Source organism: Cnephaeus nilssonii (assembly GCF_951640355.1).
Source record: "Cnephaeus nilssonii genome assembly, chromosome: 10".
NCBI classification, from domain to species: Eukaryota; Metazoa; Chordata; class Mammalia; order Chiroptera; family Vespertilionidae; genus Cnephaeus; species Cnephaeus nilssonii.
In genome coordinates this window covers 52871182-52896545 of record NC_137081.1, presented here as the reverse complement: position 1 = coordinate 52896545, position 25364 = coordinate 52871182, and the positions used below count along the sequence as shown (strand labels likewise).

General features: G+C 35.7%; 1 protein-coding gene and 2 pseudogenes across 4 annotated transcripts in view; 2 read left to right on the top strand and 1 right to left on the bottom strand.

Moving 5' to 3' along the window:
• The window catches only part of KCNH7 (potassium voltage-gated channel subfamily H member 7), a gene marked incomplete at both ends in the record, with an annotated part of 421921 nt that overhangs the window by 227725 nt on the left and 168832 nt on the right, over window positions 1–25364 (bottom strand). The gene's annotated exons all lie outside the window — the stretch shown is intronic.
• On the top strand, window positions 9487–10383 carry LOC307106508 (targeting protein for Xklp2-like; annotated as a pseudogene). The gene has a single exon. The product of its transcript is annotated as a targeting protein for Xklp2-like (transcript).
• Window positions 10563–11773, top strand: LOC307106665 (targeting protein for Xklp2-like; annotated as a pseudogene). The gene has a single exon. The product of its transcript is annotated as a targeting protein for Xklp2-like (transcript).

The window sequence follows — 25364 nt, the reverse complement described above, 5'->3', positions numbered from 1 at the left end:
ACTAACTGATGTAGCTTAATAAATGTCAGTGATTCTCTCCTATATGCACTAAAGGAGGTCTGAAAAGCTGTCCAGCACAACAAACTGATTTTAAGTCCCATTATTATATAGATTAGCTAATGGGAAAGCATGAAGAGCTATATTTAAAAAAAAGAGAGAGCAGGCAGTGGTGTTAGGGTTCATTATCATATTCATTCATGCATGTTTTGGGTCATTCTTTCAGCAATATTTGTTAAAATTCTGGCTTGGGTAAATCTCTCTTCTAGGCACTCTTAGGGATACAAAATGCAAGTGAAGAAAGATCCTGTCCTTAAAGATATTATAATAATGGTCAGCTTTTGTAGGTGAATGAATGGATAGCTACTAGTCTCCCTCCAGAAAACCCTCCAAAATCAATACCACATGACAGCTAATCTATTAATGCTTTCCTCTGTGACAGCACAACTTCAGAACTAAATAAAGACAATTATGTTCTTTCCCCAAAGGGATCCTTTTAGTAGATAATCCAATGTATATTCTTATCATTGAGGAAATCATTCTTTTTTCCTCTTTGGTATTTGCTGACAACTAAAGACTTTAAAGTTAATCTCCACATCCTGGAAGATGCTTCACAGTAATTAAGAGATCTTATTTCACAGCATATAGCTTGGAAATCTAATTGTTATTATTTAGTCTCACACTTTTATTTATCTCTATACCCTAGTTTTAAAGGGACAGAAGTCATTTTCATAAGCATATATAACACTTATCAACCTTTAAGCTTTGGGAATTTTACCACAACTTGTTGTATGGAGGCAGCTAACTTAGAATGGAGCACCAAGTCCAAAGCCAGATCCACTGCTTATAGTTAGCCGATCTTGCATTAAATCATTATGTATTCTCTAAGATAGAGGGGTAGATGTACAGATATATAGACAGAGATATTGGATGTCATGTTAGACAGTATTAGTGGAGATGTGGGACTCCATGATCTCTAAAATCCCTTCTAGTGGTTTGAATGTCAACTTGGTCCAGAAATTTTAACATCAATGCAAAATCACCAATATGCTGATGATTTCAAATGTATATTTCCTGTTTCTTTAGACCCTTGTTGATTATTATAAGATAAAACACGTTCCTTGGCTTGCCTTTGACCCTGAAAAAAGTATTTTAGATAGTGGGCTCCTTAGTTGTTCTTTAAAATATTTTTCTTCTAATATTTCATCCCTGTTACTGACAATGACATTTCTCAATTTGTCTAGACTTACAACTTATGTCTGCTTTTGAGATCCTTTTCCACCATGATTTATTTTAAATAATTTTAAAATTCTGTCGATTACACCTCTGATAGAACTATGGATCCTTATTATTTGTGTCCTATTCACTAAGTAACAGTCAACTCATGTATATACAAATGGGCAACACTTTCACAATTTTTCCTGCTTCTCTTGCTCTGGGTGCCAAGAAATCATAGAATAATCGTCCTGTCACAGGCCTTCTGTCACATAATTCCTTTGCTCAGTAATAAACAAGAAATCTCTAATACCAAGCCTCAGTACAATGTATTATTCAAACTGGATATTATGCTGGAACAAAAAGGCATAAACTGGGAATGCCCCCAGTCAATTTGGACATATGGTCAGTCTAAACAGAAATGACTCAAACCTCTTTCTCTGCCTTCCAAATGCCTCTATCAATGAACTTATCCCATTCTTTCTTCCATTTCACATATATTTGTATGTATATTGTTCTGTTTAAACACTTTTTTTAGTTACTCCCACGGGATATTGCTAATTTTTAACCTTGTAGCTTCTGTAGAGGCAAAGCTACAATTCTATTTTGTGATTTCTTGTTTTATCCTCTGCTTCAAATCCTGGGTAAGGTCATCATTAAAGTCTGTGTATATATAAGGGTGATGTATGGCATGGAGGACACTAATGGTGTGCTCCTGCTGGCAAAACCTTGTATCTAATGAAGACCAGGAGGACACAGACATCTCTCTCAACTGACAATGCTCCTTTGCTCTTGCCACACTTAAAATTCATGAACTTATCTCACTGTATGTTTCAAAGTGGGGGAAGAGACTGGAACCTTTCTACAGGTGTTATACCCTACATATACGTATTAGAGAATTTGAAAATAATTTGGGCTTAATACATTTTTTTTACAACTGATTACATACTATTAACTATGTGACTGTATAAAATGACACATAATTATTATCTACATATATATTTAATTTATAGACTTCAAATCAATTTAGTAAATACACATTCAGTACTTACCCTGTGTTGGTGTTTACATACTAGTATACAGAAAAAAACAAAAGATTAAATATAATCAGCTGGTTACATTTCTCCAGAGGCAGATATTGTTCATAAGCAGTTGTTCAGTTAAAGTAGCCATTAACTTTTATTTTAGCCCAGTAGAGATAGTTCATTTAGTTGCATTCATTAATCAGTTTGTATTATTCTCCGCATCATTACTTACATGCATAGCACAAATATCCCTTTTATGAGAGGAGTCACCAAAATACCAAAAGATAAAATTGCTATTATAGGGTATTTTCCTCTTGCCACTTCTCATATGAATCTCTTAAAATAATATTCAGTCTAATTTCTCTCCTCACATATACTTTGCTATTCTATTTCTGCAAAATGAGAACATTCTGTTCTATTCATTCTCCAACTTACTTTTAGAAACTGCAGAGAAGCTTAAATTATACTGCCAAATAAATTAACTGCCATTCTTATGCATAGTTGTCAAATATACAATATTCCTGTGTCAGCTGCTCATAGGAGTAGTGCCATGCTGATGAGTGATCAGCTCTGCCTTCAAAAAACACTCCACAGGAAGGAGTATCAAAAATGGGTCAACAAAACGGAACCAGAAACATAAATACCTGGAACAGACTGGCGGGTGCCAGAGGGGAGGGAGGTAGAGGTGACTGGATAAAGAAGGTGAAGGGATTACCTGAAGGACATAAATGCATACCCCATAGACAGAGACAATAGTGGGGCGAAGACCAAGGGAGGGGAAGGCGAGGGTAGGTGGAGGTGAGCAAAGGGGATGGAATGAGGGACATCTGCAATAGTATCAACATTAAACGTTTTTAATTTAAAAAAATAAAGAAAAAGTGGGTCAGTACCATCCTGACATGTCACGTGATGATATTCAGGCTCTGCTTGCATGAGCCAGTGAGGGAAAGGGAAAGGACACTGGCCACCAGATCACAATGGGATATACAGAACAGGATGGTTTCTTTGGGTCTAACACAACTACATTGGCATTATTTTATTGCACATCAATAGTAAGTGTCATCAAATAGTCTTTAAGTCTGGCAGATGTCAAATGAAATTAAATTAGTTTGTTCTTAACACAGGATAATTACAGTTAAATACCTGTGTGTCAAAGGAAGCTTTAGTACGTCCCTTGGTTTCAATTTCATTCTTTACTGGAGATGGAGTGAAAAATGAGATTGATCTCTGTGGTTTCTTCTAGGTCTGAGATTTTGTCTCTTAATGTCTAGACTTCTGGACTGCAATAGTAAATTCTCCAATTTATATTTGTGTATGTTCCACAAAGAGCCAGTTGTAGTTGGTTATAAAGCCTGGCTGTGGATCTAAGGGGAAAAAAGTCCAATTACAGACACCCAGAAAACCAAAAGCTATCAGGTATGTGGTTCAGAAACAAACAAAGAGGACAGGTATATAAATTGTGCTTTGAGTCTTGGCTTTGCCTCACATGCATTTTGTTTCATAGATTTTTGTTATTGTTCTGTAGATTCTATTCTGTAAAACAAAGATGTATAAGGATAGTATTTTTACATTTTAATCCTGTTATCCTAATCATTAGTGAAAAACACTAGTCCAAAGATGGGAGAGCAAATAAGCATCTTTAAAGAGAAATTTATGCATTATTTATGGCCGAGATGGGTGGGATATAAAATATGGTTAAATAAAGATTTTGGTAAGGCAATTTGTAAAACAAACTCATGGATTACCCAGCTCTGTACTAGTATTTTGTATTTGATGGGGGGTTATTTGTATTAGGGCATAGTGATTTTCCATAATGTTATCCTAGAAAGGTTCAAGATGTCTTCCCATGTCTCCAATATTTTTTAGAAGCAAGTATTGTTAATCACCTACAAGTTACTACATTAAGATTTTCTAAAATGTTTATATTTCATTGAATCATTTGCTTAGAGATACTGTATATCATAACCTGTCTCTTCTTGCCATTTTTGTAAATCTAAAATTGTTGAGTGGTAGCAATATTATGTAGTTTAACCTTGATGATAATTTACATGAGTAAGCTTTATATTATACATTTTCTTATTAAAAGATCTGATATGTTGACAAAAATAAACTAGTTTGACTACAGAACTGCGTTTTATATATGGCCTATTAATACTGTGAACACACACTGAAAAACACTAATTAGTGTAGAGGTTAGGAACCTGGATTCTGGAGCTAGACTACTAGGGTTTGAAGCCCAGCTCTATGAATCAGTCATATCATGAGCTAATTATATAATCTCCTTCTACCTCCTTTTACTGTAAAATAGAGATAATATTACCTTATGAGGCTGCGATAAATGAACTAAAATTGGTAAATTCTTTGAAGGTGAATGCACCAAGTTTATATTATGTTGATGTTAGCTAGTAACATTGTCTTTGACCCAGTAATTTCAGGAGTCTATGAGAGGCAGGACAACAGGATTAAGAGTAAAGACTGTAGTATCAGAGAAATGGAGATTTCAATCTTTATTCCATACAGATCTATTTCTTCATTTGAAAAGTGGGGAGTTATAATCCTTATAAAAGCATAGTGGAAAACCTGGTTCGCTATCATTTGCTACTATGCAGTGCCTCCTTTCACTTATACATTCTCACCTCTCAAAATTTCCGAAGTCCTCTTCCAATTCTGATATTCCAAAATTAAGTAGACAAGTCTTTACTTATTTTAACTATATCTTTTATTATTTTTATGAACTACTATCATAAACATCTTCCCAGAAAAAAATAAATTGTAATCTTCTTTGGTAACTCCCTACATGATAACCTTGTCATTTCTTTTACCAATTTTTTAAAATATATATTTTTATTGATTTCAGAGAAGAAGGAAGTGGAATAGAGAGATAGAAACATCAGTGATGAGAGAGAATCATTGATCGGCTGCCCCACTCTGGGGATTGAGCCCACAACTCAGACATGTGCACTGATCGGGAATTGAACCTTCCTGGTTCATAGGTCCATGCTCAACCACTGAGCCATGCCAGCTGGGCTCTTTTACCAATTTTTAAAGCTTTTCTCCTAATCTTCTCTAATTTCATTGTGAGTTGCATAATTATTCATTTCATTATACCAAAACAAGTTACAGATTATTTTAAGTGACCTGGTGTTTAAATGTATAACTATTAAGTTTAATTCCTTGAGTACAAATCCTGGCTTTGTTCTTTACTAATCTAATGCATTGGATAATTTCCTTAACCTCGTGGGGCTTTTATTTCCTCCTCTGTAAAAGAAAAAAAAAAAAAAAGGTGACTCCTCATAGCAGTGTTGTAAAGATTAAATTAGTAAATGCAGATAAGCATTTGGAATTTTAATTGGCACATGATAAGTATTAGTAAATGCAGATAAGCATTTGGAATTTTAATTGGCACATGATAAGTATTAGTAAATGCAGATAAGCATTTGGAATTTTAATTGGCACATAATAAGTATTTATTGATAAGTATTCAATAAATTTTGCCTGTTATAATTTTCTTACTTTAGGCAAGTAGAAGCTAGTAGCGCGTGAGGGACTGGTGAGGAATGATGACTTTTAGAGGTACAGCTGCTTTAGGTAGAATCAGGCCCCAGGTAGCAAGATTTATTTTCAAAGAAAAAAAAAGTGTTTTATAGCTATTACATGATTAAAAAAATAGAATTGGGTAGCCACAAAAAAAATAGAATATTCAAGCTCTACTCCACCCCACAGTGTTTTGTTGTGTAACTTTCTAGTATTCTGTTATACATGAGGATAGTAGAAGAAAGAGCTACAATATTGGGAAATACATTAAATAGTTTACATTGAATAGTTTACAAAAAGAAATAATTTATCATGAAAGGTAGAGGTAGGAGCTAAAATAAAAAGATATAGACTGAGTGGTGGGTGAAGCAAGAGAGGAGACTATGTACTACATACTACATAGTCTATAAAAATGATTTGAAATGCATAGCTAAATATTTGTTAATAAAGTAAAACCTGAAGGATATGAGACTACCAATGGTTTGTATATTTCATTGTATAATAAAATTTTAATGTCTTGGATTTGGAACTACTAAGGAACTTGTGGTGGCTGAGTGGTTGGCTTGGACTCAGGAATAATCTGGCCATGACATCTGTCATTGCATTGATTGCCAGGATAGAGTCACATAGAATTTTTCTAGTGAGTAAATTCTTTGAGAGTAGAAACTATAGCCTTTTTCCTTCGCAGTCTCAAAGTGTAGTAGTGACTTGTACATACTGGCTATTCAGAAATTGTTAATTAAAAGAAGGACTGATTTATTGACCATACAATTTAATGAAGTCTCATATGTATATTGTCAGTTTTTACTGAAAGCATCAAATTGCATAAAAATAAGGAATGATGAATTAGTGATATATAAAATCAAGATACATGTATGTGCACATATATTCCTCCAGGCTTCCAAATTTTAGATGACTTGCCTGTCTCACCAATGGGCTGCTGCATAAGAAAAATACCCTCATGCAAGAGCTCTGGCGAGTGTTCCACATGATTACATTTTCACTACTTCATTGATACAATGAGAGTATGTGTTAAGTAAATACTATTAAAATCAATTTGGAAAGAAGACATTTTGTGTACAGATTCTAAAATACCAGAAATCAAAGTTGGAGCAAAAAGGAAGCTCTTGAAATGGACATGGCTCTTCCAGCAAAAGTGAAGTGAGTTTCTGTTATATTTTTTAAAGTGAAAAATAAAATTACTCTTACTAATGGTGGGTAAAGAGAGAGCTCACATAGGGGGGAATCTTTTATAGCTTTTAGGGCAGCAAGCTATTTCCAGAAGCCACTCTAACTTGTAGTAGATAAGATGATCTTAGAGGAAAATTCATGTAAATCAAGTGAAAATTAATGGAAGTAATAAAAATATTCAGCAAGATAGTAAGTTCCGCAAGATCAATGGATTTTTTATACAGCAGAAACACCAATTAGAGAATATAGTGGCAAAAACAATATAATTTGTAATACCAACAATAACAAAAACAAATTCTTGAGAATAAATTGAAAAAGGAATGCATGATGACTATCTGAAGAAAATTCCAAGCTTATTGAATGTGCAATGCTAAAAATAACTTAATAATTAGAGAAATATATCATCTTCAGATTTAAATACTCAGTTTATTTAGAAAGTCATTTTCTTCTCAAATTAATCTATAAATTTAAGGAAATTCCAATCAAAATGTCAATATTATAGGCTCCAGAAAAATACAGAGGAATAAATATTAATTAGTTTAAATAAATGGCATTGAAATCTTCTTGGAAAGGATAGGCTATTCAAAAAATAGTGTTGTGACAATCATTTAATTATTTTAAATGAAACAAAAATTAGATCATCTATAGTGCTCTATGCTAACAGATTTTATATGGATTAAAAATAAAAATATTAGGACTGGAGAACCTGGGTTCAAATTTTCAATAGCACTGAATGAATCCCATCGCAGTTCTGTGGGCTCTCCATTGTTGCAGTTGAAAAGGTCTTGTTAAGAAATACCTGCTAGGTGGGGCACAGACCCTCACCCCCCCAACATTGCAGTGGCCTGAACCCTAGCCCCTTCTGAGGGAGGTCTCCTGCCCCCATGGCTGCTTCGTGCTTCCCATGCCCAGCTCAGATCAGGACCCAGGTGACCGACAGAGACTTGGCCGACAGCAGCTGCCCACTCACTCCAACAAGAATTGTTTGAGTTGTCTTGTACCCATGGTGTGGGGAAGTGGGTTTACGATATCTAAATCCAGCCTACCACCAGGAATGCTCAGGACCTACTCAAGAAGGCAAATAATCCCTTCCACTAATATTTACAGGGTAAAATAAGATTGTTGTTAGAGTAATAAATTTGACAGTAAAATAGTAGTCAAGTTTTCAGGCAAATTTAAATTGGCTAGTTGAAACAAGCGAATATTCTAGAAAAATTAATTGTACTGGACAAAAAGGTGTTCCTAAAGTGTTAACTAAAATTTTTATTGGTACTTCATCTCATGATAAAATTGTACACCATGTAATGAACCTAAAACAGTAATATTATGTGCAAAAAATTAAAATTTAAAAGCCATCAAGACTACATTATAAAATTTTCAAAAGCCTCCTAACATTTAAATCAAAAAAGGAGGGGATAGTAGAAGAATATATAAGGAAAAATATGTAAGGAAAATATCCTGTAAGTAAATTACATCTAGAAAATTAATACTTTAGAAAATTAGTTGTAAGGCTAAAAGCAAGACACCCATGAAAAACACAAGGTGTCAAAACAAGCCAGAGGAAAATCATTTGGGCAAAAAATGAAATAGGATCCCAAGTCAAATTTATAGAAAATATTCCTTTATTAATTTTTGGTCGAGAATATGTTTGTATATTTTCAGAAAACAACTCCGAGACCATGTGGATTCCAGCAACAGAGAGGAATCGACAGGACTACTCCAGCCATGAAGACAGAAGAGAAGCAGTCCAGAGATGGAAGATGCTGACATGGCCTTCCCATACTAGCAGTTAGCAGCTGTGCATCACTGCAGGTTGCCCAGGACCAAACCAGAGAGAGTCGGACCTGCATTACCACCATTTGTCCACCATCCAGAACTGTAATGTCAGTGCTGACATGTACACGTAAGGAACTGTTGGACATTGAAATTGGGTCTCAAAAGAACTGTTGGCCCAGAAAGAAACTCACTACAGACTGATTCATTTGCCTGTCACCATAACCATTATTGCTTGTCTCATTTTCGGTTCTTATAAGTGTATTTCTAATAGCACATGATCTCACTCATCTAGGGGAAATAATGAACAACATAGACTGATGAACAAGAACAGACCCAGAAACAAGGAGGCATGGATCAGACTGTCGGGCCTCAGAGGGAGGGCAGGGGAGGGTGGGGGTAAAAGGGGAGAGATCAACCAAAGGACTTGTGTGCAAGCATATGAGCCTAACCAGCGGTTAAGGACAACAGGGGGGTGGGGGTATGTGTGGGGAGGGGTGTGGGATGGGAATGGGGGGATGAGGACAAATATGTGATACTTTAATCAATAAAGAAATTAAAAACAAAAAACAAAAACAAAAACAAAACAAATAATATGATGTATGTAAAAGGAACTTGGAAATAGAGAGCTACACAAATATTAAAAAAAGAAAAGAAAAGAAATACCTGCTAGACTTCAAGATTTCAGAAGAGAGGTGGAAGTATATTGAAACTTTTATTGGACTAACAGATTAAACCACAGGTAGGGACAATGTCACAAGTTAGAGCCTCTTATTCATATTATGTTCCCATGGATTTCATCAGTTTTACCTCTTTGAATGATGAAGAAGATCCCCCCCCCCCCCCAAGATAGATTCTTGGTTTGAAGAGAAGGCCTAGCTGGATAATAAGTTTCCCAGGGAAAATGTGACAGGGCTTTTTCAGGACAAAACCTTGAGAAAGGCAAATCCTCAGAAAGCTATTGTTACAAAGAGTCAGAAAAAGAAAATCTGGTACAACAGTCAATTCCTCCAAATGCTTGTCCTTCCCTGGAGGCCAAGGGAACCATCTCAAGAAATACTCCAACCCACCCTCAGAGATCATCTGTTAGACTCTCTGCTGGGAAGGATTTGGCACACAAAGAAAAACACCATGTAAAAATGAAAGCTACGCCTATGCCATGTAAAAATGTGTTATTCCTATAATCATCAGTGGAATTCCACCTCCAGAAGAATGAAAGTCTCTAAATATAAAAAGAAGCCAGAAGAGGAAGATAGTATTGCTCATCAAAATACTTTTGGAAATAATGAGTCTTCCCCCAGTGAGATCCAACAACAGACATACTGTGTCTTGTATATCACCTGTAAGGCAAAGATTTCTAAAAAGTACTGAGGAGCAAGAGCATGAAAATGTAGCAGAAGATGATGGAGATGCAGAAAAAATAATGAAGAGTTTAAGAAACTTGCTCTTGCAGAAGCAGGGCAACCTGTGAAGAAATCAGTGAGCCAGGTAACCAATCAGCTGACTTCCACTTATGCAGAGAGAGTGAATCAAAGAACATCCTATGAACAAGGAGGTGTATTAGGAAGTGAACTTTTCTTTTGTATCTATCTCTCCCTCTTCCTTCCTCTCTGATATAATATATATAATTTCAGAAAGTGAACTTTAGATTGGAATTGTAGAAGCACCCTCTATTTCCTGCCCAAGTGACCAAAAGATGGACCATTATAGCCTTTCAACCTGTCCCAAGGAAAGAAAAGAATTCTTGATGAAACAGTTTGTTCCTATGTGCCTTTTACACAGCAGGTCAAAACCTTCTATAAATGAACCTCTAATATACATCATTTGAGGAGCAAGAAGGAGGATCTTACTTTGCTACCCCCCAAATCTGCTGTGGCCAAGATTTCCAGAGACCCTCAGACTCCTGTGCTGCAAACCAAACAGCTTACAAGGAGACCACGGACTCCTGTGACCTGCAAAAGTGCAGCAGACCAGGAGGCCAAGGTTCTTGAGAAACTTCAACAATATAAATTCAAAGCATGGGAACTTGATCTCGGAATTCTTGAAAGTGGGCCTATCTTGTCCAAGAAACCACCTGTGAAGCCACATCCTCAGCCTATTGACTTTGATTTGGAAATTGAGAAAAGAGTCCAGGATTTCAAGTCAAAGAAGAAATCAGAAGAAGAACACTTTGAATTTCATTCCAAGCCTTGCCTGACTAAGATCTTGGAAGATACTGTGGGTGTTCCTGAAAACAAAGTACTTCCAATCACTGCCCCCAAGTCACTGGCCTTTCCATTAAAGAACAAAATCTGAAAGCTCACCAACAATGAGGAAGAGGAGCTGGTAGTGATAAGAGCTCAACCTGTATCACATTTTGGGGAGCCTTTTAAGCCCCATATCCCAGAGGCAAAAAACTGTGGAAATATGCCCTTTCTCTTTTTGAGTACCCAGACAAAGAACAGCAGTTATGGAAGGAGAAGAAAATAAAAGAATTTTAGAAAGGGGAGGTGCCTGAGTTCAAGGCACTTCCTTAGCCTCATTTTAACACCTGCCAGAGAAGAATGTTGAAGAAGGAAACCCAGATTGAGCCTTTCTGCAAGGAGACAGACAAAAGAGGTTCTGTGAAGGCACAGACTTGGAAGCACCAGCTGGAGCAAGAACAGAAACAGCAGGAAGAAGCAACTTGCTTCAAGACTTGTTCAAGCACCATCATATTCCAGGAGCCCTTGTTCCCAAGAATGAGAAAAAGTCCGTAGCTCAGAGCCTTTTTGGTTCTCTAGTCCAGGAACCTTTTCAGCTGGTCACTGAGAAGAGAGCCAAGGAGCTGCAAGAGCAGGTGGAGAAAATGTCTGAGGTAGAAGCCCAGAGAGACCAGCAGTTGGAGGAGGCCAGGCAGCAGGAGGAAGAGCAGCAGAAGAAGGAGCTGGACAGGCTAAGGAAAGAACTGAAGCACAAGGCAAACCCAATATGGAATACCGGGTGTGGAGATAAAGTCACATGACATGCCTCTGACTGTGCCTGTATCTCCCAAGTTCTCCACTCCATTTCACTGCTAAACTCAGCTGTGAGCTGCAGGCACCACCGGGGAACAGAGCTGCTTTTTCCATCACACCAGAAGCCTTCTTTCTTTATCATGGGGGCATGGAGAGAACCCATTTCGTCGGACTTCTACCTACCCATGTCTAACACAGCATACCTAACAAATGTGGACTCCAATGTTATTGAGAATTGTGATCCTGCGTTATTGAAACCAATAATGAGACAACTCACATATGTCTCCATCGGACTTCATGTCCTTATTTCCTTCGAACCATCGGTTGACCTTTAAAATAGATTTTAACTCTGACTAGAATTTAAAGTCTTTATATCCTACAGTGTAATTTCTATTGCCTCTCCCCTTATACCTTCCTTTTTTCTATTTTTTTAAATCATAAAATAAGGATAAATACTGAGATAGGATTTAAGTCATGGTTTCAATGAGGAATAATCAGTATATCAGATTCTTTCCTCTTTGCACAAAATGAATTTAGAGTTAAGGAGCCCTTTGCTACAAGGGGGAACGCCTCATTAACTACACAATGAGGAAGTTGAATGTGTAGACTGCCGGGGAGCCTTACAGTAGCCATGGGCAAGCTTTTGGCAGAGCTGCTGCTGTTAAGACACATTCTTCCCTTATTGGTACTGATAATAACGGGGAATGCAGTGTAGCACACAATGTAAGTCCTCCAGTAACCTGGACTGGAATAAATAAATTTGTCTTTTCTTCCCTGTTTTTGCTATTTGATGTTTTAAAATTTGTCAAGAACTGCTCCCCCTCCCCTACAAATCTCAAAATATCAGATAATAATAGAGAAGAGTATTTTATAATCATGTAAATGAAGTTGAAAAGTAGGGGAAGACTTCCTAAATAAAATGGAAACCAACAATCACAAAGCCAAAAAAATCTGATAGATTTAACTCAATACAAATGAATTATTTTCTTTTACAAAAGATAAGAAAAATAAAAGTCATAGCAAATAATGGTCTTGGAAAATTACTTGAAACATTCATATGAGAAAAAATACTAATATTCATAATCTATAAAACTATAGCAAGAATATTGACTCCTTATTTTTAAGTTACCATTTATTGAGCATCTTGCTATGTTTTAGGTCATTCACTGAGTTTTACACATTTACAATTTGTCATGTTATCCCTAGGAGGCGTATTATTTCAAATTTTTATTTAAAAAACAAAAACAAATTTGAGTGATATAATTAGCCTGTGGTTGCACATTTATATGTGATCCTGCCAGCATTTAAACCAAGAGCTTTAGTTGAAGAATTCCTAACTGCAGCATTCTATGAACTTCCTTTTGACTGTACTTAGAAAACATTTTTTTTTTTAGTTTGGTTTATAATTTATTTTGTTTTACATGTTTATGATGGCTAAAAGTTGAGTCTATAGACAAACAAATATTGTTATCTGTGGGATTTACTTTCTCTGATGTTCAGTACCTTTCTCAAACAGATAAACAAGATTTTCTTCTTGTTTCTTGGTGTCATTTCATATAATCCCTTAATCCATCTATAAATGTTATAATAAATGCTTTTTAGTATACTGGTTTACAGTATTGAGATGCTAAAATGATTTTTTTTTCCCACACAGGTGACCAATTTTCTATATTAAATTCTCATTTTTACTACAGGGCATCTTGAATTCATCTGTTTTATTCTACTTATTGTGTGTCTATTCTTCTACCTGTATTATATTGGTTTAATTATCACAGCTTTATAATTTGTGTTAGTACTTGATTGGGAAAGCTCATCATTCTTATTTTTCAAAAATTTCCTGAAAATTCTCCAAACAACCATTGGTTTTGAAAAGTAGGGGAGAGTAAGAATAAGGGGGAATGATCAACCAAAGAAATTGTATGCATACATATAAGCATAAACAATGGACACAGACACCAGGGGGTGAGGGCATGAGCGAGGGGTGGGAGGGCAAAGGGGAATAAGGACACATATGTAATACCTTAATCAATAAAGAAAATAAAATTTTTTTAAAAAGTTAAAAATAAAAAATAATAAACCAAGAAAGAAGACCCTTGTTAAGAGAATAGAGTTCAGAATTATCCTTAGTCAAAATAAAATAAAATAAAAAATATTTTTTTAAAAATGTACTATGCTTCTCTACAACACTTAGTCTGCCCATCCAGAAACAAAGTACACCTTTACATTAGTTTTTCTTTATATATATTTGATGGTTTTTATAAATTTGATAATTTTTCTCATAGATCCTTTACATTTCTTCTAGATTATTTATATACTAGTAGCCCGTTTGCACGAAGATTCGTGCAATAGACCTTCATTCACCTGGCTGCCTGCACCAGTTTTCTGCCTGCACCAGGGACCCAGGCCTTGGCTGTGGCCACCGCCTTCTGCCTTCTTTCAGGGTTGGGGCTTGGCCCCGGGCGGTGGCCTTGGGCTCGGCTGCACCCATCGCAGGAGCCGACCCCCTGGTCGTTGCCTGCGACCCGTGCAGGCTCCCTGCTGGTGCCCAAGGCCAGGAAAGCCTCCGCCCGAGGCTTTCCTGGCCTTGGGCTCCGCCACACCCCAACGTCCCTGCAACGGTTTCCTGGTGGGCGTGGTTGGTGGGCGTGGCTTGGTTGGTGGGCGTGGCTTGGGCGTAGCGAAGGTGCGGTCAATTTGCATATTTGTCTATTATAAGGGAAGATATATTGTGTGTGTGACAAAGGAGTTGTGTGTGAGGTGAATATTACTGTAGTTAATGCCATGTTTTTCTGTTCTATTGTATCTTCTATTTGTAGTGATTGCTGGTTGCTGCTCTTTATAAGGATATTATTTGTTTTCCTTTAGCAGTAGTGAAGACTATATTTTTATATCATCCAAATTCAATAGTAATTTTTAAGCACTAAGGGTCTAGGGTCTATTCTATGAGTGTGAAGATATAGGTAGGACAAGAATCTCTCAAAAGCATAGAAAGTCTTGTAGAATTGCCTGTAATCTTTATATCAGGGGCTAGGATTAATTAAATATTGAGAAGGTACCAAAAATGATTGGTATCTATGAAGAATAAATGAAAGTTTTTTAGAAATCTCTCTAAAATGTCAGGGACTATACTATATCCTTCAGTATTCTCACAGCATTTAGCACAATCTTATCCTTAACAACAACCACAGTAGTAACAGCAACCTTAGGCATTGCAATAAGGACTAAGTATAATATCTTTAATCCTCCCAAAAACCCATCAATGGGTATACTTCTCATTTCACTGATGAAGGGACTCGACTCAGGGGATTTAAGGAACATACCTAGATACTCTGCAAATAGTTAACTGACCCAGGGTACCAACAGGTCTGTGTGCTTAGTGTCTTCCATTGTACTCTGCCATAGACACATCGTCAATGGTGATGAGATGGATAAGTCAACAAAGAAAAGACTGGTCAAATTTATCTAACTTGATATATGAGATTATTTTGTTTTTCTTTTGGATTTCTTACTTGATGAGAGATGATAAATTGAGATGGGGAACAGATAATAGACAAGTAGTATTAAAAAAAAGCAGGTTATATATCCAACAACTTCTGTTTCTTCTATTCTTTTGCAAAATGTAGCACCACACTGTCCAACATGTGACCACTTAATTTTACATTTAAATCATTTAAAATAAAACAAAGTTAATAATTCAGTTCCTTAGTTGCACTGGCCATATTTCAAGTGCTTAATAGCTATATGTGGCTAGCAGCTATCAAATTGGGCAGTGCCAAAAATTTCCATCGTAGAAATCTCTATTGAACAATGTTGATTTAATACATCTGATATAGAAGTCATATTCTGGAGTTATTCTATACTTTCATTTTCTCAGTGAATGTTTAAATGCACTAAATGCTAAGAAATCAGCTAGACTTTAATTTATAAAAATAGGTAAAACATAATCTCTTTCCTTAAATTTCTTAAAATATAGTGGGAGACAAATGCAATGGAATCACCATTCTTGGGGATAATAATAATAGGCCCACAAGGAAATACTATACATTTTATGGTCTTATTCCCTGTACAGATGTATAATCGTTGCCTATTCCAACTTGATCTGGGGTGCTATGAATTATCTATTACCCTAACATTCAATGAGTTTAGTCCTTATTTTGACCTTAAAGTTTTGCAAATCCTATTGTGGATTTCATAGTCACCTACACAGGCTCAGAAATGCTGCCTTGCCATTTGAGTCACAATTTTTTACTAATTATTTTTAGATAATAACGTTGTCAAGAGTGATCTATTTACATCTTTGTCTTTGTTACCTAATGAAAGATAGAAAATCTTGACCGAGAATTCTCCTCATTTCATTTTGTACAAAATAACCACTGATAAAACTATCTGCAAAACTGTCTGATTCTTTATTGTTTTATACATTTCACATTTCTCACCTTGAGCAGCTGCTGGAAAACTCTGTTCTTCTCTTGCTATGTGAGAGAAAGCTTGACTTCACCATTAGTTTTTATAAACAAGCTAGAACTGCTTTTGAAAACATCTTGCTGCCATAAAAAGCTATCAAATATGCCTCTTATGTGGGCTCTCTCTTTTCCCACAATTAATGAGAATAATTTTGTTTTTCACTTTAAAAAATACAACAAAAAGTCACTTTACCTTTGCTGGAAGAGCCATGTCCATTTAATTAGAGCTTCCTTTTGTGCCTACTTTGATTTTAGTTATTTTAGAATCCATGCATAAAATGTCTCCTTTCCAGATTTATGTTTCCTAGTATTTATCTAGTACATTTTCCTAATTGACAACAAGAGCATTTTATGAAGCAACATTATTTCCTGAAGATAGCCTAAAATCAGCATTATCAAATAAGGGGTAATTCAGAATCTTAGCCAAGGACAGAAATGAAGAACTGATTAAATGTATATAAAGCATTCATCTTCTTCTGATGAAAGGTTTTCACTGAATGTTTTCCAGTTTTTACCTGAATCAATCTGTTTTTAGGACATTCATTACAGCTGTTGCCAAATGCTATCAACCAAAGAGCCAATATCGTGTTGATTGCTGCTTCCTGCTGGTTGTTGGACCCTCCTCATGCTTTCTAATCTATGCAAAATCAGCCTTGGCTGGTTTCTCACATTCTCTTTTTCTCACTGTCTAGATAAATATTTCTCTCTTGTTTCCAGGCCTGGATGATTTATTTTAATGCCAAGCAAACGACTGAACATTAAAATTCAGTATGCTACATCGCCCAGTGCAATTTTTAATAAACTGACCATGGTCAGTTGTTTTTTAGGTAGTTTTTCTTCATAAATAGAAGCAATACATCAATTGAAATGAATGGAACCAAACAATCCCACTGGATTAGCTGACAAACTATTTGAGGTGCTCATTCTCTTTTCCTCCAGTGTCCCAAGTCTTACACTATGCTTTGCTAGGCCAGCCTGACACATACTACTGAGTAACAGCTTGTCATTGTCCCTTGCAATTTAACTCTCAACCCTCCACCTTCCCACAAAGGATTCCTACACCTAATCTAGGACCACCTGGCTGCCTTTTCCCCCTCTCTCCTTCATTCTTCTTACTTCAAGAATCTTACAGGAAGGGTCCGTTTTAGGTAATTAATTAGGGCCTCAATCAAGAGGACTCAATACTTCGACATTCTTCTTTATTCCTCACAATCCCTATCACTTTGCCTACATTAAAATGTACTTCCTCTGTGCCTTCTGTTCTGGTCTCTGACAGTCAATAGTATCGTTTTTCACCTCTATGGTTAGGAAGAACCCCATCCTTATGTTTTTGTTTGGAGACATCTCACATTTCTGGCTTCTCTCTTCACCAATTAATCCTTCCTCTATGTAAGGTGGTCCTCTTGTCTCCTTGAGCAGAGTTTGTGGGTTGAGGGCTTAAGTCCTCTGTAGCTTGCCAGGTAAGTATCTGCTTTGTAGACTATTCCTTTTATTATCTTACATTAATGGAAGAGACATATGAGATATTACATGTCACCAAACATCTAAATCTGGGCATGTGCCCTAGGAATCAAACCAGTAACCTCTTGGTTCATGGGTCTACGCTCAACCACTGAGCAACATCAGCTGAGAAACCCCCTAGTTATTTTTTACACAGATGCAGAAGCAATTCAGTGAAGGAAAGGTAACGTTTTCAACAAATGGAGCTGGAGTAATTGGGCATCCCATCCATAGGCAGAAAACCAACCAAACAAACAAACAAAAACACTTGACCTGAACCTTGTGCCTTGAATAAAAATTAATTTGAAATGTATTACAAGTTTAAATGTAAAATATGAGGCTACATTTTTAAAAATAGGATAATATCTTTAAGATCTAGACTTAACACCACAATCATGACCCATCAAAGGAAAAATGGATAACTTAGATTTCATTAAAACTAAAAAAACTTTGATAAAAAGACAAGCTACAGAGTGGGAGAAAACATTTCACATAACCAACACATAACCAACAAAGGACTATGTCTACACATACTATATAACTCAAGAAGGTCAGCAGTAAGAGAAATAAATAACTCAATTAGAAAATAGACAAGAACATGTACAGACACTACACTTGAGAGGATATACTTATGACAAATAATCATATGAAAACATGTTCAATCTTATTGACAATTAAGGAAAGGAAAGTTAAAACCACAATAAAACATCACTATACAGCTATCAAAATACTGAAATAAACAATACTGACAAAATTAAATGCTCATGAGGGTTTAGAGGAACTGGATCACTCATTCATTGCCCATGAGAATGTACAATGGTAAAGCCACTCTGTAAAACAGTTTGGCACTTTCTTAAAACATAAACATGTTCCTGCCATCTAATAAAGCAATTGTATTCCTGGGAATTTATCACAGAGAAATGAAAACTTATGTTCACACAAAACCTGTACATGAATTTTTATAGTAGCTTTGTTTATAACAGCCAAATCCTAGAAATAACACAGATGTCCTTCAGTAGATGAATGATTGAACAAACTCTGATACATCCGTGCCATGGAATACTAGCCAGCAATAAAAGCAACTACCCATGCATGCAAAAACCTGGATAAATGTCCAGGGAATTATGCTGAGTGAGAAATAAAAAAAAAAAAACTATTACCTTAAGGATAAATACTGTATCATTTTGCTCTATTTATATAACATTTTTGAGATGACAAAATTACAGAACTAGAGAACAGATTAGAGGTTGCCAGAAATTAAGGAAGACGTTGGGACAAGAGGGAAATAGCAGTGATCACAAGGGCAATCTAAGAGATCCTAACTGTGATAGAAATGTTTTCTATCTTAATTCTATCAATGATAACATCCTGGTTGCTTTATTGCATTTTTGCAAGATGTTACCACTGGGGGAAATTAGGTAAAGGGTACATGGAATCTCTTTGTATTATTTCTTATAACTTAATTTCTTATAATTATTTCAGAATAATAAAGCATAATTTTAAAATATGACAGAGAAAAATATCTGAGTCTGGAACATCTAAATCAGTTTAATAATTGGAACACCTTATACATATTTTTAAACCATTTCAGTTTCAATGAAGCCCAAGCAGTTATTTTCTTTTATTTGCTCATAATAAAGACAATGATGTGGTCACTCAGAGTACATCTTTCAAGTGAAACTAAAGATTCCTCAACCTATTAAGTTTCAATAGGTAGGTATTAAGTAGAGGGGGTGCCTTGATTAAATTCACTATCTCAAGCCCTACTGATCCTTACCTCCACACACCTGTTCAAGTTTCCTGAGTACTCCCCAGTGATGATCCCTGGCTAGACTCTAAAAACACTCATTGGTATGCACAGCTCCACTAGTATATTAATCATAACAACCCATTTGTATTGACTATCCCCTATATGTAAGGCACTGAGCTAGAACACAGTACCTTTTGCATTATTATCTTGTCATTTGATGTTTATGCTATTTAATTTTCATTTGCACGTGCATCTTTTTTGGTAAACAAATTGATTGTAAGGTCCCCATGGTTAAGTTTGTCTTGGAATCTTGTCTCTGTATCCATCACGACCCTTGCAATGTCTCATGTGCAGTAGGCATACAGCATACATTTTTTAAAATTATGTGATTAACTGAAAGATTTCCAACTTAGCTATCTACAGTGCTTTCTCAAGAAAAGGCATAACATACATGTGGGCTCTCAAAGGGGTGTATTGTTGTCAATATTTTAATTATCTGGGCAGGATAATTTCTACCGCCAGGATGCTTCTTTCATTTGTGTCACACCTCGGTAACTCCCAGGGACATGGCAGCAGAAACACCCACGCCAGCCACATGTGTTTGTTGGAAGCCACAGATGTGCTTTAGGGCTCAGTGACACTGGCTGCACTTAAAATCCACAACAGCATGCAAGTGTTTTCTTGCTAGTCTTGTAAAATGGAGAGTAACCAGGAGGCTGGAGTTTCAATATGTGTTTACTGTTTTTGCTGAAACAATTTAACAAGGCAAAATATGGTGGTCAAATTCTGGGCATTTGGGGAAATTTCAAATGAAAGAATGCTTATAGATTGAGAATTAAAAAATACTTTATGGAGTACAATAAGAGAAAAAATATTTATACAATTAAAACTTGGAAACTAGTAATAGCCCTAGCTATTACTAAAAGAAACCTCTAAGTTAATGGAATTTGTTCCTTTGAAACATTTTAATAACTCTAAGAACTGCCATTCTAGTGTTTTCATGCAAAGCAGTTGTGTTTTGGTGTCAGACATACCTAGTTCAAGTCATAGGACTTGGCTGCCAACTAGAATTATGATCATTAGCAAATTATTTTCTATAAACTTTATTTGTCCTCATCTGTAAAATGGGTTTAATAGTATTGTAGAATTCAAAACATTTTAAGAAATAGAAGAGATAATACATGAAGAGGATTTAGCATGGTGACTACCATAAATTAAGAATTCAGTTAATTTTATTTATTTGCATTAACAATTTATTGATGAGGAAACAGTACTCATTTGTAAATAATATGTTCAGAAATATTGGCATCTTCTTTAGAAATGTATTGTTCCCTTATAGTAGCAGTGTTTTCACATAATGTTAATGAATGCTTAACATGCTTCAAGATGCCTCCAGCTAAAGTCTGACCTACATATTAGGAAGGCAGCTTCAACAATCTGGCCCTTACAAAGGCTCTGTTTTTCTGGACTGAGGAAATTGCATAATTGCTACTTTATCCATTGCTATAGAATGATTTCAATTATATTAAAGTACTACAATCCTTAATGTCCTTAATTGGCTACTGTTCCTAAATTAATTCTTTCTAGCTCATTGCAAATACCCCAAGTCCCCACAAAAATATAATAAGATAATTTTATAAAATGTGCTTATAATGGGGACACTATCATTCATAATCACACTTTAGAGTATCTAAGGTCAACTTTAAAGAAATGCTACAAATAAGATAATGCTAAAATAAGATAATATATAATTTTTAAAAATCGTCATTTGGTATATTATACAATTCATATAATTGTGAAATTTATATTTTCATAATTATATGAATTGTATAATGAACTCTACTGTGTCCAATAAGATAAAAATGAAACTAGTAGAGTCTTTATTCTTGATATCATATTTTTGAAGGGAAATCGATAGAATAAAATCCTCAGAGAAAGAGTCAATGGAAGAGTTAAAGTTGGAAGGAAAGTTCCTATGAGGACTGGAGGAAGTGTTAAGAATGGGCAGGATTGATTTCCAAAGGGTTGTGAGTGCTGCAGTCAGAAGTGAAAGACAGCGTGGAAGAGAGGAAAGAATGTGTGAGACAAGGAGTGCAGAATAGGAACCAATATATAAAAGTGACAAGTAGCATTGTTCAAAAATGGAATGTACAGTTTGGGAGCAGTTTGTAGTTCCCTGTTCTTGGAAGAATGCCAGCAGATACCAGATGCTTACTTGTCTCTCATGTTGTTACTTCATTGAGATAACGGTCTTCTAAGGATACTGCTCATTTTTATCACCTCTGATTCTAGAACATTAGGCAATTGAAGTTCATTTCTTCCTGGGCTTGAGTATCTTCAGATTTGTAGATAAAAAATGTTGGAATGGGCTCTAGTCGGTTTGGCTAAGTGGATAGCATGTCGCCCTGTGGACAGAATGGTCCTGGTTTGATTCTAATTGTGGGCTCAATCCCTGGCTCTGGTCAGGGCAGGGGCAGGAGGCAACCAATTGATGTGGCTCTCTTACATTGATGTTTCTCTTTCTTTGTCTCTCTGCCTCTCTTCCACTCTCTTTAAAAATCAATGGAAAAATATCCTCAGGTGAGGATTAACAACAATAACAAAATTGGGAATGGCCCTAATATTTGAGGATTCTTTCCAAATATTACAATTCTGCAAATGATCATCTTTGAAATTTTATTTAATAAATGTGTACATCTAATCACTGTCAAAGTGATGGTTTGAAATTTAGATGACTCCACAGAACACCCCAAAAATACATAATCTGTTTCAATGAAATATTACCATTAATAGTATCAGTTTCTGAAACTGAAAAACAAGTATCCATTTAAGTTATAATGTGTTGAGCAAGGACACATGTTTCTAGCATGATAGTTTTCTCTTCACCACTGCCTATGTGGTTTCATTTGAGATAAATAGAGGATAGTACTTGAAAAATTTTCCAACACAGATATTTTATATTGCTAATTGAAGCTTCATCTAGGCTATGTCAGGTAACTACACAATCAGTGTTAGGTAATAATGCAAAGTACTAAACAGAGTTCAGGTTTCAGGAAGGTGGAAATTTCATTAAGACTCTATTTCCACTATCAATTATTAACTATCTCCACCTTAGTGGTTTTTTCTCCTTCCCATTCAAGACAAAACCTTCTCAGAGGAGGAGCATGTTCTTTGTAATGCGTGAGTGTGGGTTTTGAAATGAAAAGCACCAAAGCCCGTTCTGTATATGGAAGATTTCTTAGAGATTATTTCTGAATAATTACGTCATAAGGCTTTTTGTTTCGAGAAAAGCTCAACTCTGCACAAATAGTAATTGTCAGAGAACAAAAGTATGCCAGAATAACTTGAAAATAATTTTTACCTTTAGGTTTTTAATAACAACTGTCTAGTGTTATTTTGCATTCAATGGATTTTTTAATATTCACTTATCATTTCGAAATCATTGAAATATTAATTCCCCAAGAAGTCTCATTGCCTGTACACAGTAGTATGATTTTTCTTGTTCTTGGCACTAGCACATGAGGAGTCTCTCATGAAAACTCAGTGAGACATCAGCAGAACCTGAGAACAAATCCTGGGTCTTAATTTCCCAGTTCTGCCTTGAAAGGCTTCTTTGATGATGTTTGACATTAAATATTATATCACATGAGAGAGAGAGGGAGAGGGGGAGAGAGAGAGGATAATTATTTTCAGAGGATATTTACAACTGAGAATATGTACTTCAAATTAAAAGGCAGTCTGTTCTCTCTTTGTTGTTGGGCCAGTAACAGAGCATAGTTAAACATAGCTAAATTTACATTCATCCATACAATTATACAGCAATAACAATATATCCTTGTGTTAATGACACAGGGTTATTTGATTGTTTACTCATATAATTTATTCCTATTGTATTGGGCCTTTAGGGAAAGCCAAACAATGCAGTAACAAGTAAAGGAAAAATAATTGCTTCCACCTTTAAGTTATTCAAGCACTTAAATAAGCTAATGAGTTTGGCCCTCAGCATAGTTATATGATATTTTTTCTCATTGTTCTTATGGATCTTTAGTTTGATTGTGAGATATCAGAACACAGGAGCATTATCTTATATTTCTTTGTATCTCTAAAGCCTAGCACAATTCCTGGCAAAGTGTAGTAATTTGTGAGGTCTTTAATGAATTCCACATCGCTAAAACCTGTGCGCATTTCTCCCCGATTGCAAAGCATATAGTACAGTTGTCTTATATGAAAGAAATGTATTTCATGACTTAGCTTTCATTTATACTTTTATATTGGGTCTTTATTATAATTTAGAACCAAACTGTTCAGTTATATTCTGGAGAGCTATGTTTCAATATATGATATTGATACCATTGAAAGAAGTTAATAAGAGTCGATCCTGATATGCCAAAATTGCAGGTTCGATCCCGACAGGGCACATACAAGAATCAACCAATGAAGGCATAAATAGGTGGAACAATAAGTTGATGCCTCTCTCTCTCTCTCTCTCTCTCTCCTTTCTTCTCTCTCTAAAAATCAATAAACAAAAACTTTTTTAAAAGTTAGTAAGAATATTTGGCATATGCTACTATCATGAGAGGAATTCATTCTCTCCTATTCACTTCGTCATTCCTCAGACCTAGGTTCAAATGTCACCTCTTCATCAATGCCTTCTCAAAACTCCTTGACAAGGTTCAATTCTCTCGTCAGGCACTCTCACCCTAATATTGATTCCAAAGTTCTTCATATCGCTTCGTTTTATATTTTTGGGGAAATTTTGTATTTGCAAAAATTGAGTTTGCTATGCTTTCCTTACCCTTTTCTATTTTCTTTTCATACGTGTGTGTGTGTGTGTGTGTGTGTGTGTGTGTGTGTGTGTGTTTCGATGACAATTTTTGATGATTTACTAATGATAACTACCGGTAATTCAAATTGAATTTCTCTTATCTATTTTTCTCTCAAAGGAACACATAATTTTGATTATCACTAAGTTATCCTTTTTAATAGAGAGCTGATTAGTTTGCACTTCCAGAAAAATGTCATTAACTTTTTTGTCCACTCTGAAAATATTCAAGAGAATCATATGATTTATTGTCAGAGAATAGAAATTGAAATGCAAATCTAAACATTTAACCTGTGCAGAGAAGAGCTCTTTGAATAAACTTCGTCAAACCCTAATAAAATGTTATTGAGAACAGGTAATATCAGATATTATATTACAGTAATGAGATGGCTTAAATGTCTCAAAGTGGTGTAGAAATGTCAATTCAAAACACATCACACAGTAAACTGAACTGTGTAAATGGTTTTGAGTAAAAAGGAAAGATAAAAAAGAAGCAACTTTAAATACAATAGCTTCCCAGGATTGTTAAGAATCACTGCCCTTACCGTGGCCCCTTTACAAAGCTGCAATGTTTTTACCTGGCTTTCCTAATGCTGTCTGACCTTATCTACTCATTTCTGCCACTCAACCTTCTCTTCAAGACCATGTCAATGCTATGGTCTCCTTTCTCTGCAAATTCTCTACATTTATTCCCCTGTTTAAAGTTTTGATTCCTGCACTGGCCAGTGTTGATCAGTGGTCTCAGGTTTGATTCCCAGTCAAGGGCATGTGCCTGTGTTGCAGGCTCCATCCCTGGCCTTGGTTGGGGTACATGTGGGATGAAACCAATCGATGTATCTCTCTCACATCAATGTTTCTTTTTCTCTCTTCCCCCTTCTTCCCTCCCTTCCACTCTCTCTCTCTAAAAAATAAATAAATAAATAAATAAATAAATAAATAAATAAATAAACAAATAAATAAACAAATAAATAAATATACGGAGCCCTAGCCAGTTTTGCTCACTGAATAGAGCATTGGTCTGCAGACTGACGGGTTGTGGGTTCGATTCCTGTCAAGGTCATGTACCGTGGTTGCAGGCTTAATGCCAAGCCTGATTGGGGAGAGTGAGAGAGGCAACTA